The sequence below is a fragment of the Stenella coeruleoalba genome (genome assembly GCF_951394435.1).
Source record: "Stenella coeruleoalba genome assembly, chromosome: 11".
Lineage (NCBI taxonomy): Eukaryota > Metazoa > Chordata > Mammalia > Artiodactyla > Delphinidae > Stenella > Stenella coeruleoalba.
In genome coordinates, this window is record NC_137157.1 from 75,477,559 (window position 1) to 75,493,377 (window position 15,819).

The window sequence follows — 15,819 nt, forward strand, 5'->3', positions numbered from 1 at the left end:
ATGGCTCACGGGCCCAGCCACTCCGCAGCATATGGGACCTTCCCGGACCGGGGCACGAACCCGTGTCCCCTGCATCGGCAGGCGGAGTCTCAACCACTGCACCACCAGGGAAGCCCTCTGTTGAGTTTTGACAGTTCTTTATATATTTTAGATAGGAGTCCTTTGTCAAATATAGGGTTTCCAAATATTTTTCTAGTCTATAGCTTTTCTTTTCATCCTTTTAACAGGCAAAAGTTTTAAATTTTGATGAATTTTTTCTTTGGCTGCATTGGGTCTTCGTTGCTGCACGCAGGCTTTCTCTAGTTGTGGCAAGCGGGGACTACATTTCGTTGCAGCACACGGACTTCTCACTGTGGTGGCTTCTTCTCTTGTTGTGGAGCGCAGGCTTCAGTAGTCGTGGCATGCGGGCCCTAGAGCGCACGAGCTTCAGTAGTTGAGGCACGCAAGCTCTAGGGCACGTGGGCTTCAGTATTTGCACTGCATGGGCTCAGTAGCTGTGGCGCGTGGGCTAAGCAGTTGTGGCTCGAGGGCTCTAGAGTGCAGGCTCACTAGTTGCACATGGGCTCAGCTGCTCCGCAGCATGTGCAATCTTCCCAGACCAGGGTTTGAACCCGAGTCCCCTGTGTTGGCAGGCAGATTCTTAACCACTGTGCCACCAGAGAAGTCCCTTGATGAAATTTTATTTATCAGTCTTTTCTTTTATATTCATGCTTTTGGTCACATGGCTAATAACTTTTTTTAAAATTTTTTACTGGAGTATAGTTGATTTACAATGTTGTTAGTTTCAGGTGTACAGCAAAGTGAATCAGTTATACATATACATATGTCCACTTTTTAAATTTTTAAAAATTTTTTTTTACTTTTATTTTTTGCGGTACGCGGGACTCTCACGGTTGTGGCCTCTCCCTTTGCGGGGCACAGGCTCCGGACACACAGGCTCAGAGGCCATGGCTCACAGGCCCAGCCGCTCTGCGGCATGTGGGATCTTCCTGGGCCGGGGCACGAACCCGTGTCCCCTGCATTGGCAGGCGGACTCTCAACCACTGCGCCACCAGGGAAGCCCTCCACTCTTTTTTTAGATTCTTTTCCCATATAGGCCATTACTGAGTATTGAGTAGAGTTCCCTGTGCTATACAGTAGGTTCTTATTAGTTATCTATTTTATATGTAATAGTGTGTATACGTCAATCCCAATCTCCCAGTTTATCCCTCCCGCCTTATTCCCCAGTAACCATAAGTTTGTTTTCTACATCTGTGACTCTACTTCTGTTTTTTTTTAACTTTTTATTTTATATTGGAGTATAGTTGATTAAAAATGTTGTGATAGTTTGAGGTGTACAGCAAAGTGATTCGGTTATACATATACATGTATCCTTTTTCAAATTATTTTCCCATTTAGGTTGTTCATAGTTCCTGTACTATACAGTAGGTCCTTGTTCGTTATCCATTTTTATTTTCCTTTAATTTTATTTAATTTTGGTCATGCCACACGGCATGTGGTATCTTAGTTCCCTGACCAGGTATCGAACCTATGCCCCCTGCTATGGAAGCGTGGAGTCTTAACCACTGGACCACCAGGGAAGTCCCGGTTATCCATTTTAAATATAGCACTGTGTACATGTCAGTCCCAAACTCCCTATCAATCCCTTCCCCCCTGGTAACCATAAGTTCATTCATGAGTCTGTTTCTGTTCTGTAAATAAGTTCATTTGTACCCTTTTTAAAAATTCCACATATAAGTGAGATCATATGATATTTGTCTTTCTGTGTCTGACTTACTTCCCTCAGTATGGCAATCTCTAGGTCCATCCATGTTGCTGCAAACGGCATTATTTTGTTCTTTTTTATGGCTGAGTAATATTCCATTGTATATATGTACCATACTTTCTTTATCCATTCCTCTGTTGATGGACATTTAGGTTGCTTCCATGTCCTGGCTATTGTAAATAGTGCTGCAATGAACATTGGGGTGCACGTATCTTTTCAAATTATGTTTTTTTCTGGGTATATATGGCTAATAACTTTTTGCCAAGCCCTAAAGATTTTCTCCTATGCTGTCTTTTAAAAGTTTTGCAGTTTTATGTTTTACTTTTTTTTTTTTTAAGATTTAACTTTTTTTTTCTTTTTTTTGCGGTACGCGGGTCTCTCACTGTTGTGGCCTCTCCCGTTGCGGAGCACAGGCTCCGGACGCGCAAGCTCAGCGGCCATGGCTCACGGGCCCGGCCACTCCACGGCATGTGGGATCTTCCCAGACCGGGGCATGAACCCGTGTCCCCAGCATCGGCAGGCGGACTCTCAACTACTGCGCCACCAGGGAAGCCCTATGTTTTACATTTAAATTGATAACCTATTTTGAGTTAATTTATGGATATATTCTAAGGTTTAGGGTTTGGGGGTTTTCTTTTTTTTTTTTTGGTCTATAGATATCCAATTGCTCTAGCACCATTTGTTGAAGAGACAAACTGTATTACTCTTGCAGCTTTGTCAAAAATCAGCTGGCTCTACCTGTGTGAGGCTACTTCTAAGTTCTCTATTCTGTTGCATTTATCTATTTGTCTATCCCTCTGGCAATACCATAGTCTTGATTGCTGTAGCCACATGTCTTAAAACTGGATAGAGTGATTCTCCCAACATTGTTCTTCTTTCTCAAAACACTTTTAGCTATTCTAGTTACTCTGTCTTTCTATGTAAATTTTAGAATAATCTTATCCACACCTATAAAAATTTTCCTAGAATTTTGATAAGAGTTGTGTTAAACCTTTATATTAATTGGGGAGATCATCTTTACTATATTGAGAGTTTTCCAATCCAGGAACACAGTATGTCTCTCCATTTATTTAGATCTTTGATTTCATTCATCAGCACTTTATAGATTTCATGGGTATATTTTTTAAAAGCAACCCAAATGAAGAACTAGAAATAGCTTGTAAATGCTACCAAAATAAAAAGTGGTAGTTCAAACAAGTTCTGGGAGTCAAAATGATCTTGGTTAACTAGAGTTAAAAATCAACAATACCACAAGCACAACAAATATACCCATTGGGGCAAATAAGCAGATTTTGTTGAAAGACTGGCTTTATATAATTTACAAAGAAATGAAAGGGCACCACAGGGCGTTTTGCAATTAAAACAATAAACAAGGCAGATTAAAGGTATAAAACAGATAAAGTATCCTCCAATTACATGGAGCACTGTCTTCCTCCCTTTTTTGATTATATTAATTCTATGTATCAAACCTGTGCATTACTTATGCAACAACAGAAGAGAAGGGCTCTAAATCACATAATTTCAAAGGTCCCTTCCAAGTTCTACATTAAATTATTTTACGAATTATATTTTTAAAGAGTTCATGGTTAAAAAGGTTTTATGAATTTTGCTGCTTAGGTATCTACGGAGGGCAGGTCAAGTGGAAAAATAATTCTGTTGAATGTAAATATATGTAACTATTTGGACAATTTACTAAAGCTATGGGGAAAAGCGGGATATGAGAAAATCTGAAGGGGATTAAAATTAGTTAGTCCAGAAATGAGTATTCTATGAAAATACCTGGAAGGTAATCAGGAACTACCCAAGGGAAATAAAGGACAATTTTTAAATACATACAAAAATACATTCTTAACAACTGGAGTTCAAAATAGTGAGACTACAGTAGGCTGTATAAACCCTGAAATAAGTTAAGATCCTATTTAATGACTAGTGAAGTACAGTTGTGAAGACAGGAGAGTACCAAAATAACTCAGCAACCTCACCCCCACCCCCCCACCAACATTCTACAGGTGTCTAATCCAAGCCTTCAGAAAACCATGCCAAGCTTTCAAATCTGACTGGGAAGGAAGAATTTGAAGACTGGAGAGTAAGAAGCAAATAACAGTGACCATTTCCTATTCACCTAAGTGTCCCCAGAATGCTTTACTAGTTCTCACACTCACACTAATTGCTTGATGGATTGATGAGTACCTAAGACACCCCAAAACAAGTGGAACTTTAATTTGTAAAGAAACAGAAGATGATATTTTCTGACAACGAAGAGCATAGGCATCATTTTCCAAACTGTTGGTAAATGATATCATGCCAGGGAAGTTTGACGCTGAAGAGTATCAAGAAGAAGCTAGGGGCTTCCCTGATGGCCCAGTGGTTAAGAATCCACCTGCCAATGCAGGGGACACGGGTTCGAGCCCTGGCCTGGGAAGATCCCACGTGCCGCAGAGCAACTGAGCCCGTGTGCCACAACTACTGAGCCTGCACACTAGAGCCCGCGAGCCACAACTACTAAGCCCACGTGCTGCAACTACTGAAGCCCGCGCACCTAGAGCCCATGCTCCACAAGAGAAGCCACAGCAATAAGAAGCCTGTGCACCGCAATGAAGAGTAGCGCCCGCTTGCCACAACTAGAGAAAACCTGCACGCAGCAAAGAAGACCCAATGCAGCCAAAAATAAATAAATTAAAATAAATAAATTTTAAAAAGAAAAAATGAATGGTGGACCTTCTGGGCTGGAAAAAAAATTAAAAAAAAGAAGAAGAAGCTAGAAGGATCCCTCATACAGAATCATAAATACATGTATAATAATCATCTCATCCACACCACCCATTATCTCATTCCTGAATATATCATTGCACCAGACTTCATAGGGTAGTAGGAGAATAAAGAAGAAAAACATAAAAAGAAGAACGAAGGAGAGACAGAAAGAGGAAGCAAATTATTAGTCACACTTGACAACTACTGTGGAAGAGTAAAACTAAAAGCAAGTGAGGGAAACCAATGTTGCCCCAAACATTTTTATAAACAATCAAATTAAAGAAAACATGCTCAAATTATTTCAATATTTAACAACTTATCAGTGCTATCAAGATAACGTATAACGAAACCCCAAAGCATGAAATCAAAGCTAAAAAAGGAACTAAAGTTAAAGGTCAAAGATTTAATACCAGTCAGATTATATGAATTTTAAAGCTACAAGATGTATTTAAACTCTTTTGAATCACTATTGTAATAGAGCATTAATTTGATTTTAAGAGCTTCAAATTGGATAGCAAAAAATTTACTAATGTAAGTGCTTAACAAATTCAGGAAGTCATTTACTAGCCTGTATGACCTTACCTAATAGATGATTTGGGTGAATAAGCAAAAGCTTGGGCAACCATCGTCTGTTTTGTCCTCTCTTGCCAATCTGGAAAGAGCTGCACACAAAAGTTCCAAATGATAGAAAACCTTGGGATCCTTTCATCCCATTATTCACCCTCTGCTTTACCACAATCACTTCAACAAAGCATCCAGAGTCCCCCTTTCATTGCACACAACTCTTAAACAGCATTTTGTCCCTATTTCAAGAAGGGGAATCTTTGGAAGGGGACTATTTCTCTACATGTGGTGACACAGAAGGCAACCTTTACTAAAAATAAACAGGTCAGTGTTAAGACCAAATAAGATACATAAGTGCATTCAGACATCCCTGTCGCATACAAATCTTGATACCAGAGGTGCTTAAGAGTAAATAAATAAATAAATATTGGCTACCCAATGCTTAGTGCAGTGCCTGGCACAGAGTTCATAATTAATAAACATTTGTTAAATGAAAAAAAAAGTATTATTCTGATGAGAAGGAATTTTTTTTTAAACATCATTATTGGAGCATAATTGCTTTACAATGGTGTGTTAGTTTCTGCTGTATAACAAAGTGAAAAAGCTATATGTATACATATATCCCCATATCCCCTCCCTCTTGCATCTCCCTCCCACCCTCCCTATCTCACCCCTCTAGGTGATCACAAAGCACCAAGCTGATCTCCCTGTGGATGAGAAGGAATTTAAAAATTAATTCTACCCCCCAAAAATGACTTTTGTCCACCAGTAAAATATACCATTTAAACTTTTCACAGATATTGAAATGCTCTTTATATATAAAAGTTTTCTTTTAACCTTCCAGAGCTCACGACTTTACTTCAAATAATAAACAATTACTTTTCACCATCTCGTAACTTGAGCCAAGAGTGCCTTTTCAATACTGTCAAAAAAAAAAAAACCCCTAACAGAGTAGAGTGGACTCATGACAGCCACATACTCTCTGTCACTACTCCCACCAAGAGGTGGGGTCTATTTTGCCACCTCCTTGATTCTGGATTGGGCCTATGACTGTCCAAAGGAAAAAGGGCAGAAATGACATTGTGCCAATCCTGGGCTAAATCTTTAAGAGGCCTGGCAACTTCTGCCTCCTTCTTTTTGGAGTCCAACTGCCATGCTGTGAGCAGGTCCAAACAGCCACATGAAATGAGAAAAGCCCACATGGAAAAGAAGAAATACCCAGCTGACAGCACCTACTTTGCCAGGCATGAAAATGAGCTATCTTGAAAATAAATCCTACAGCCCTAATCAAGTTGTCTCAGCTGACAGCACACAGACTGTGAGATACGGTGAGCTGCCCTTATCAAACCCTACCAAATCCCAAAATCGTGAGCAAAAACACCATTGTTGTTTTAAGCAACTAAATTTGGAGGTGATTTGTTATGCAGCAATAGATAACTGAAACAGAATTTGGTACCAAAAGTGGGGTTCTGCTGCAACAAAAACCTAAAATATGTACTGGCTTTGGATCCACGTGGTGGGTGGAAGCTGGAAGAGTTTTGAGGAGATTGCTAATAAAGATTTGAAAAAGGTGAAGAAGTGTATCAGTGCCTGAAGAAAAGGGACCCAAGTTATGTACTATGAGAACAATTAGCAAAACATTGCATGCAGTGATGTGGAAGGTGGAAATGGTACCTAATGAACTCAATGATCTGACTAAGGAAAATTCAAGGAAGAAAGTTGAAAGTATCAACTGATTCATTTTAACTGCCTATATAGTGAGATGAACTAAAAAAGGCACTGTTTGGTTCCTTTTCAAACAGAATTTAGAGGAAATATAAAGGGGTCAGATTTGACCGGTTCAAAAATAAAACCATTGCTCATTTCAGCATCTTAGCAAAAAATAAGCTCAAAGTAAGAAATGGCTCCAGGTAGCTCTTTCCCTGCTGTGGCAGAGTCCCGCAGAGGTGGAGGCTCGGGTGCATTCAAGATTCAGCTCCACCCGTAAGCCGCTGCCATAGCCACCACCATAGCCGAAAAAAGCACTGCTGCCAGAGGTATAATGGATGTTAATACTGCTCTGCAAGAGGTGCTTAAGACCGCCCTCATCCACGATGGCCTAGCATGTGGAATTCGTGAAGCTGCCAAAGCCTTAGACAAGCTCCAAGCCCATCTTTGTGTGTTTGAATCCAACCGTGATGAGCCTATGTAAGTCAAGTTGGTGGAGGCCCTTTGCGCTGAGCACCAAATCAACCTGATTAAGGTTGATGACAACAAGAAACTAGGGGAATGAGTAGGTCTCTGTAAAATTGACAGGGAAAACCCTGTAAAGTGGTTGGTTGTGTGGTGGTTAGGGACTATGGCAAACAGTCTCAGGCCAAGGATGTCATCGAGGAGTACTTCATATGCAAGAAATGATCAAATAAAAAAAGCGGGCTCTTGGGACTTTCCTGGTGGTCCAGTGGTAAAGGATCTGCCTTACAATGCAGGGCACATGGGTTCGATCCCTGGTCACGGAACTAAGATCCCACATGCCGCGGGGCAACTGAGCCAGCGCACCACAACTACTGAGCTCGCAAGGCTCAACTATAGAACCCGTGTACCGCAACAAAAGATCCCGTATGCCTCAACGAAGATCCCGTGTTCCACAACACCAATGCAGCCAAAAAGACCCGATTCAGCCAAAAATATAAAAATAAAATAAATAAATAAATAATCTTAAAAAAAACACAACTGGGGTCTTGTGGAAGGGAGGGAGGGAGGGAGGGAGGGAGGAATGGCTCAGGGCAAAGATCAAATCCTGCATTGCCAGTAAAATGTGGCCTTGAGGATGTGGCTGTACAACCCTTTGTTGACCCCTCATAAAGATTTTAGGTTCCTCATAGACTTTTTCCTTTAGACCAGTGGTTCTAAAATTTTGTGTACACACTTCTAGGTACTCATGTCCTTGTAGAGTCCCTTCCTACATTGACTCTGGGCTGAGCCTATTACTGCTTAGACGATTAGAATAGGACAGAAATGATGCAGTACCAATTCTGGGCCCAGACCTTATTTGGTTGGGCAGCATCTATTTTTTCTATTTTGGAACCCAGACACCTCAGGTGACCTAAGCAGCCACTGGGTCCTAGCTGAGCTCCTATCCAAACCTCAGAGGATCACAGCCTTTCTAGCAACCAGCTGACAGGACATGAAAACAGAACTGCCTGGTCAACCCACTGAACCACAAAATAACAAACTGCTGCTTTAAGCTACTAACAAGTTTTGGAGTGGTTTATTACACTACAATAAATAACCGAAACACAGGTCCCTTTTAGTGGTATTTTAAACTTCACTTCTCTCTAGTCATGATAGACTAGATAATTATGAAGAAATGTAATGGAAACTTTTTGTTCTAAAAATTTAATGTCCAGCATGGATAGATCTAGAGATTATCATACTAAGTGAAATAAGCCAGACAAAGACAAATATCATATGGTATCATTTATATGAAGAATTTAAAAAAAAAAAAAGAAAAAGATACAAGTGAACTTATATACAAAACAGAAATAGACCCACAGACATAGAAAACAAACTTATGGTTACCAAAGGAGAAAGGGGGGAGATGATAAATTAGGAGTTTGGGATTAACATATGCACACTAATATATATAAAATAGATAACCAACAAGGACTCACTATATGGCACAGGGAACTATACTCAATATTTTGTAATAACCTATAAGGGAAATGAATCTGAAAAAGAACATATATATATATATCTGTGTATATATATATATATATGTATAACTGAATCACTTCGCTGTACACCTTAAAATAACACATTGTAAATCAACTATATTTCAATTTAAAAAATATATATATTATACCTAAGATCAATTTAACCATCATTTAAGCAAATGAAACATACCTTCTAAGTCTCAGGAAACTTTTTTTAGAGGCTATCTTACAGACAGATATTAGAGTCTAAGCCACTAATAATAACAAAAACTTAACAGCTTCCATTTTCAGTAGAAAACAATAAGCACCTACACAGGCCATCAGGGAGGACTGACCAGGGAAGGAGATCTTAGCAAGGCATACCAGGGGTACAGACAAAACTGAGGAAGACCCTGTGTATCAGATAAATTCACAATAGGAATTTGGAAGTCAGCAGGGGATACACAGACACCAAACAATCTGTGGTAACAGCCAGGGAATCCTCAAGGCACAGTCACAAGAGTGAAGATGGCAGGTCTTCCAAAGCCTGTTGTTATGGCAACCAGCAAAGATTTTTAACATCCGAAACTCCAATAAGAATTTGTAAGCTCTGCTTTCTCTTGTGTTGATGCAGTTGCTACCCATCTGCTTAGCTCCTTTGGATTTAAAGAGCCCTAAATGTCTGAGCCATCACCCCTCTTTCAGTCCATCCTATGGATGACCATGATGGCATATAGGGAGCCTGGAGGCTTTCTGCATCTTGAGAATAGGGACAATAATAGTAAATCCCTCATAAGATGGTAGCATTATTCTTCTAATTTTCACAGAACAGCGCTTAGAAGAGTTCTAGGCACATAGTAAACTCTCAATATGTTACACTATCAACAAATTACATTTGGTAAATTTGTTCAATTACAAGTGCATCTGCCCTAAAAACAATAACTTTCAAAGAAAAAAAATTAAAAGAATATCAACTCATAAGCCTATTAATAGGGAACTGGTTTAAACAAATTGTAGTACAGCTATAAAGTGAAACACTATGCTGCCTTAAAAGAGATAATAAATAAAATAAAGGAAGAGGATTTTAAAAGATTCGATGTGGGATATTTCTAATATAAGTGAAAAACCAAGTTGAAAAAAACATATAATTCCACTTTCAAAGTAAGGATATACTGTTGTATATGCATAGAAAAGAATCTGTTAGAAGCCACCAGGCTAAACAGACACCACAATCTGGGTGGGAATTCCACTTTCTACATAATATACCACTATAACATTTGTTGCTGTTGCTGTCTTTTAACAGTAAGAACAAATGACTCTTATAATCAGAAAAACATTAATGTGAAGGCACACAGATCCTTCTTAAAACAAAGCATGCTTTTACCTGAGTTTGTTCACAAGTTTTCAGTGCTCATTCTTATTCAGCACACAAGCAGCTCAGGTCCGTTTTTAGAACAGTGTCAGAAGCTGCTATATGAGCTGTTTCCTGTACTGGGCAGCTATTTTTAATTAATGAACATTTTGTTGTTAAGAGTTCACTGGAAAAATAGAAACACCACCATTGCTGCAAGTTAAACTAAAGAAAGGCTTATTCTCTAAAATAAAATGAAAGGTTTAAGTTATAAAAAAAGTATTCCACTTTAAAAAGTATTAAGGTATATAGTATTTAGTATTAAATATTTCCACTATGATATTGAGATAAATTAGTTTCATTTAAAATTCCTGAAGGAGATCTAATTCTATTTACTTAGTTTCTCCTAAAAAATAATACAGCATTCTTTATATAGTGGGGACTCAAATGTGAGCTGTGGAAAAATCAGAGGTAAGAGAAAAGAGGATGAATACAGAAATAGAATAAGATTTCTTTCAAACAAAATATTTATTAAGCAACAATGTGCAAAATGCTGCCCTATACTGACTAGAGAAAGTAAAATTGTGGTTACTCTGTCGGTATGAACAGCAACAAAATCACCCTGTCCATTTTATTATTTTCTCCCAAGGTTTATATGAGATAATATGGCTCAAAAGATAGCTGCTATGTAAACAAATAATATTTTTCATCAATTCAGTTGTTCAACCCATGGGTCACATAGCACCACAAGGAGTCCTCTGGAGAACCAGCAGCAGTGAGAGTTGGTGAGAATTCAACAGCTGGGTAGCAGAACAAGAATTCCCAGGTCCCACCCAAGCCATCCTCCCATAGAATGAAGATGGGATTTTCCTGTAAACCTAAGAGAAGGTTCTAAGAAGGCCTCACTGCACTGGGTATGATTATGTGCAGTCCAGTCACAAAAAGAAAGGTTTATTGTTCTCTTGCCAACCTATAATCCTCACGACAGGTGGCAATCCACCCAATTATGCTAAACTCTACCCACACCCTCTTCACTCACCACATCCCTAAATTCCGTGCATTTGTAAACTGCTTCACAATTTTTTTAAGTGCTTTCTTATCCATTAATTTGATTCAGAAAGGTTATAAGATTTCTTCCTAGTGTGTTTAGTTAAAATTGTTTGCATTTGAGAGAAGTTTTGAGAATGGGATAGGATGAACATCTGGCTCCCAAGGGGTGGTGAGGGCTCCCAATATCCTCTAAGGAGGCCTTGCTTTAGCATGTCCCATGGCGGGGTGTGAGGGGGAGGTATTAACACTATGCCTCAACTTGGAGGGTGTTCTGGACAACATAAACATTTAAACCAGTGAACTGTGAGTAAGCAGACTGACTTCCATAATGTGGGTGGGCCTCATCCAATCAGCTGACAGCCCGAATAGAACAAAAAGACTGGCCTCCCTGAGCAAAAGAGAATTCTTCAGCAGACTGCCTATGGACTCCATCTGCACCACTGGCTCTCCTGGGTCTCTGCCTGTTGGCCTTTGGACTGGAGCTGCACCATCAGCTCTTCTGGGTCTCAAGACTGCCAACGGACACCGCAGACTTGGACTTGTCAGCCTCCATAAACACATGAGCCAATTGCTTATAATATATATATGTATACACACAACCTATTAGTCCTGTCTTTCTAAAGACTCCTGACTAATACAGAGGGTCCTGCAGTTTAATAACTACACAGGAAGAGTCACTAAATGAGGGACAAGTGGCTTCTCCTGACTAGGGGATGCCTGACCTTTCTCCCTACCATGGTGCTCTCCAGAAAACCATACTGTTTAGAGATGCATGAATATGCCTGGAATGGATACACACATTATTATTCCTTACTTACTAGATTCCTGAGAAATGAGTCCTGAAAGCAGTTCACACTCTGCTCAAAGCTTAAAAACACAAATATAATATAAAAATCACATAATTAGGGCTTCCCTGGTGGCGCAGTGGTTGAGAGTCCGCCTGCTGATGCATGGGACACGGGTTCATTCCCCAGTCCGGGAAGATCCCACATGCCACGGGATCCATGAGCCATGATCCCATGAGCCATGGCCGCTAAGCCTGCGCATCCGGAGCCTGTGCTCCGCAACGGGAGAGGCCGCAACAGTGAGAGGCCCGTGTACTGCAAAAAAAAAAAAAAAAAAAAAATCACATAATCAGCTAGACAAGTCTCAGTAATGACCTGCTGAGGTCATTGTGGAAATGAGAGTAAAAGAAAAAAGGTAAAGGTGACAGTGTAGGAAGCACAGTGACGCCTGATTCGGGGCATCACACACATTACTCTCCCTTATAAGGACTGAATTATTCATGCCTGCCTAAAAACACCTCAATATTATCAAATATGTACCTAAATAGTTATGGAACTTCTCTACCCAGTTCTCAAACCTTCACCAACATTTACCATGGGTCACTTGCTTAACTAGACAAATGTACCACTTGTGGTTACGCTTCATCCTAACTTCCCGGATCCTCCTGAGGCTGTCTAGTCTGGCCCACCCTCTGCAGGCAGCAGCACATCAGGGGAGCCCTTTACCTCAGTCCTCTGATCTCTGACAGATCTACTTCTACTTCTGGAGCTCTACTTCTGGCCCCTCCCACTCATCATCCCATGAAGGTAGTTCTTACAGCCTACCCTGACAATTTACGTATTTGCACTTACTTTTCCCTCATCAAACCAATATTTTGAAATATTTTTGCATATAAGCTTTTAAAAAATATACTTTCTTTCACTTTCTATTGTCTTCACCTCCTTGCCTTTGCCTCTCGTTTCACAATGTATCCTTCCCCATGGCCACTATACCTCTCCAGCTTTAATTCCCTCCACAAAGTAGAGTTGTAGGTAGAACAGATACTATCACACAATTTAGAGGTGAGGACATAGGCAAAAAGAGATGAAATGACTTGTACAAGTTCAGACTGTAAATTAATGGTAAAACTACAGTCAGGACTCATTTTCTATTAACTCTTAGCTTAATGTCTGTTACACAGGATGGCAATACAACAGTTATTAAAAGCACCGGATCTCAAGTCAGATTATACCTGCTCCACTACTTATCAAACTGTGACCCTCACTATTAAGCTAAACTATTAGTGGTTTGGTTTCCTCACCTATAAAAACTGAAATAATAATGTTACTACCTTCACTGGGGTTTTGAGAAGATTTCATGACATGAAATGGGTAAAATACTTTGAACACTGCCTAGCACCCAGGAAACTCTCAGTACACTTTATCCATTCTTATTCTTATTTAATCATCTTTTCAATGGGTATATAAAATTAATGCTCTCAAAATTGTCCTTTTTCTTTAATCTTTTGTAGAATCATGAATTTCAGCTGGATGAGACCAAACACACATAAAAACCAAGGCTAATCCACTGTTTATTTACATAGCATGTTTCACTGGGTCACATGCAAAATTTTAAGTGTTTAGCAAAAACTTTAAAAGAAACTTGGGGGGGCTTCCCTGGTGGTGCAGTGGTTGAGAGTCCGCCTGCCGATTCAGGGGACACGGGTTCGTGCCCCAGTCCGGGAGGATCCCACATGCCGCAGAGCGGCTGGGCCGGTGAGCCATGGCCGCTGAGCCTGCACGCCCGGAGCCTGTGCTCTGCAACGGGAGAGGCCACAACAGTGAGAGGCCCGCGTACCGCAAAAAAAAAAAGAAACTTGGGGCAGAAAGGAAAATCACAACTTAAAAAATATTCCTATGTTATTGGCTATGTGAAATAGCTGGTAAGTGCAGAACTTTAACCTTTCCCTCATGGGATTACTTTATTGAACACTGACAAAACAGTCTTGACACAGCTACATTCTAAACCCAAGTAACAAATGCAATGTGAGGTCCTCTTCCTCTGTCGTTTTTAACCTTGGGTCTTTACCCAAAACACTCAATTACTCTGCCCACATGGATTAATGCCTCTGCAAAGAAGTGGGCAGGCCGTCAGAAGACCAGAGTTCTTATTTAAATTCCCACACAATCTTTTCAGATCTTAGTGTTGCCAACAATATCATCACCACATGTCCCCTTACCTCACAGGCTTTTCAGAACAAAAACGGGAAATACAACAAACCATAAAACATGGGCATTTACCACAGGTTTCCAGGTTTGCAGCACAGAGGAAAAAAAATGCATTTATGGGGATAGTATCAACGTTCCTCCAAATGGAAGGCAACTTGAATATCTGAAGTACAAAGTTGAGAAGAATGGTTATTTACCTTTAAACAACGATAGTTGAATAATTCTTTCTTGTGCTATACTCTTTTAACTAATTTGTCTCCCAAAGAGTATTTTAATTAGTACTTAATACACAACAAAGGTACTCCTGACATTAACATTTTTAATTCTGAAGGGTTTTGGTATCAAGGTTTTTAGTAATAAGGCAGACCTGGTTGAAGCTTTACTCTCCCCTATAGCTATGTGACTTTGAACAAGCTAGCTAACCTCTTGAATCCTTGGATTTTATTTGCTTGTTTGTTTTTCAGTGGTGATGGTGGTTTTGAATAAAGAAGACGATTTCATCTCTTCTCTCACAGGGCTATGGGGAGCAAATGAGATCACACACCCCAGGGTATGAACAAGAAGGCACCAGTCAACACTGCTGCCCTAGTCCATCAGCAGCTGAGGCAGCAATCTGTTTTATTCAACAGTTTATACCTTAAAGCACAGGGAACTATATTCAATATCCTAGGATAAACCATAATAGAAAAGAATATAAAAAACAATGTATATATGTGTATAACTGAGTCATTCTGCTGGATAGCAGAAATTAACACAACATTGTAAATCAACTACACTTCAATAAAAAAATTAAAAAAAAAACAATTCACACCTGAATTTCCTAAGCTGTCTCAAGTGGGTTTGATAGGTGATATGAGTTAACACAAGCCCATTGATCCAAAAACTGAAAGAAATAAGGTTAAAATCGACCCATGAAAGAAAAACAGCGTGAGTAAAAGTTTTAGCAGAAATGTTGGCTGTGATTCACAGTACCTACGTTGCATTTTCTTTCTGTTCTCACTGCCTTTAATCATGGCTATGGCACAACTAAGTGTGAGGTGAGCTAATGAAAATGTCAATACCCCTCAAGTACTACTGGAAGCACCAAGGTCTAGGATCCAAACTTACATGTTCTAAGAGGTATAACCTTCTCATTTTGAACTTGACCCTGGATTTGCCAACCTGAAAGGTCTTTAGTTAAGATAGAAAAACAAGCCCAAAACGAATGTTTTCTTATCTTTCTTTAAGGCAGAAGATTTTTTAAACTGTGGTCACATCTCCTTAGTGGATCTGATAGAAAATAGCAGGGTATATAAACACACAGAAAGGATTAAGTTTTATTTCAGACACAAATACACATGTACATGGACACACAGAGTTTTATACTGGGTTGTGGTTAAAATGTTTGAAAGCAACTATTAAGAAGCATAGTTATGGACTGTTCTCCTTCTGAAAACAAGTAGGAAAGCATTATGTATTCAGTTTCCACAGTAACACTACTTTTTTCAAAGTCCATTGCTGTGACAAAGAAAAGGAAGACAATTTAAAAGCCTGGACTCTTGAAAAGAAAGTTTTTCCCCTGACTTCAGCATGTTGGTTCCAACTAATCATTAATATGCCCAGATAACTAATATATTTTCAAAACAAGAGACAAACACGGGGGGAGAGGCAACTACAGAGGGAAAAACATTT

At 39.6% G+C, this 15,819-nt stretch overlaps 1 protein-coding gene and 1 pseudogene across 5 annotated transcripts in view; one reads left to right on the plus strand and one right to left on the minus strand.

The window, feature by feature from the left end:
• The window catches only part of FGD4 (FYVE, RhoGEF and PH domain containing 4), a 199,941-nt gene that overhangs the window by 134,050 nt on the left and 50,072 nt on the right, over positions 1 to 15,819 (minus strand). Inside the window, exon 1 of one of the 4 annotated variants that reach the window (XM_079936406.1) lies at positions 5,099 to 5,140. The exons of the other annotated variants lie outside the window; for them this stretch is intronic. The gene's annotated coding sequence lies outside the window, so the exon portion shown is untranslated. Of the gene's footprint in view, positions 1 to 5,098; positions 5,141 to 15,819 lie in introns of those variants that run through there. 4 annotated transcript variants of the gene reach the window in all.
• On the plus strand, positions 7,113 to 8,720 carry LOC307193832 (small ribosomal subunit protein eS12-like; annotated as a pseudogene). Its single transcript has one exon. The product of its transcript is annotated as a small ribosomal subunit protein eS12-like (transcript).